At 44.5% G+C, this 1,697-nt stretch overlaps 1 pseudogene; it reads left to right on the top strand.

Annotated features, from left to right (window-relative positions):
• Nucleotides 1–1,143: 1,143 nt before the first annotated feature.
• LOC114628092 lies at nt 1,144–1,462 on the top strand (annotated as a pseudogene).
• The last annotated feature ends 235 nt before the right edge of the window (nt 1,463–1,697 follow it).

Genomic DNA, 1,697 nt, shown 5'->3' with positions numbered 1-1,697 from the left:
TCTTTGTGTACAGCAGAGGCCTCTTGAGCTTCTCCAACCCATGTTAGCATGTCCACATATGTGTTGTCCTTGTTCAGGTCCTGTTTAGGCAGTCATGTTGGTGAGACTTTAATGGTGTAGCTTTCTAACACTTCTAAAAGACACAGTCTCACAGCAAACTCTATATGTTCCCCTCAATCCCCTCTGTGTTCTCTTACAGTCTTTTCGCCTCCTTTTCCACAATGACCCTAGAGCCTTAGGTGCAGGACGCATGTCTTGGTGTTGTGGATGGATCCGTTGGCACTGGCTCCACAACTTTGCAGTTTGATTGGTTGTGGTGTTCTGTGATGATCTCCATCTATTGCAATCAGAAGTTTCCTTGATGGGGCTGTGGACTACACTTACCTCTGGTTACAAGGACAAATATTTAGAATGTAGTTAGGGATTAGTAAATGTGTGATTGAAGGTTCTCTTCCAAGGTGACCTTGTCAGACTGGGATAGTTAGCTAGCTTTCCAGTATCACACATGATAGCAGGTCTGAAGGGTCGTAAGAACAATATAAAGAGAGCTTTTGGTTATGACCAAGATATGTGTGCCAATACTTCACCCATAGGGTTACTGTGCTATGCTCTGATTTATACAGAACTACAAAAGATCCTGAATAGCAAAACGATCCTGAGCAAGAAAGAACAGTTCTGAGAGAATTACAATTCCACATCTCAAGATATAATACAGTCATAGAAATAAAACAATATAGTCCTTTCACAGAAATAGATATGTAATCCAATGGAACAAATGGAGCAAACTCAAATGGAGGATATGGTACTTGAGCTATTTAATATTGTACCAAGATTCTGACCAAGCCCACTCAGTCAATCAACAGGTTCTCCAGCACAGGAATGAGGATTAAAAAGAAAAAGACAATTAGACAACACTGTAGCATGACCCCAGCCAGTTCTGAGACTGAAGGCTGATTTATTTTTTCCCAATCTGCTTTAATACCATTTTAATTACATGTAAGTATTAAGGTCAGTTCTAGGTTGAGGAACTAGCAATACAATAGATGCAAATAGTCGTCTGTGCAGATGCGGAAACTTAGGTAACTGGTGCCCAAAGTTGATTGTGGATGTCTCCTCACTTCTTCCCAGGTATCTGGGCTCAGCATGGCCGCCCTGCTTGTACGAGCGAGCATGGTGGATCGGTGGTAGACCCCTTCCTGCACCTGAGTTGCCTCTCGGTGAAGCCCTGGGCCTTTCCCTCCTTCCTGCTGAGGACTTTGCCAAGGGCCAAACCCTGTGCAGAAGTGCGCTTACTTCTCGGTGGCTGTCCCTTGCCATCCCTGCAGCCCTCCAGCCCTCGCTGAGCTTCAAAACCAAGGGTGTCATCAAGAAGTGCTGTAGAGACTGCTGCAGGGTGAAGAGGCGTGGGCGCTGGTTTGTCCTCTGTAAGACCAACCCCAAGCATAGACAGCGACAAATGTAGAGCCCTTGCCTTCGAGCAATGTCCATGGGAAAATCATTTCACCTTATCAGAGAAAAATAAATGTAAGCATTCTGTAAGTTCTGTGGGCCTTAGGGCTTTGTTGAACCCGCTTTCCCCACATAGTAGCCCAGATCTTTCAAATCTAATCAGCCCAGAGCTGATTAGAGAAGGATTGTTACAATTCTTGTAGCTGTGCAAGAAGCAGGAATACAGAGCTAGCTTTATCACTTGAGAC

This window comes from Grammomys surdaster, unplaced genomic scaffold (genome assembly GCF_004785775.1).
Source record: "Grammomys surdaster isolate TR1022 unplaced genomic scaffold, NIH_TR_1.0 264, whole genome shotgun sequence".
Taxonomy (NCBI): Eukaryota; Metazoa; Chordata; class Mammalia; order Rodentia; family Muridae; genus Grammomys; species Grammomys surdaster.
Note: the sequence above shows the minus strand (reverse complement) of the source record. Positions and strands in the feature narration are given on the sequence as shown.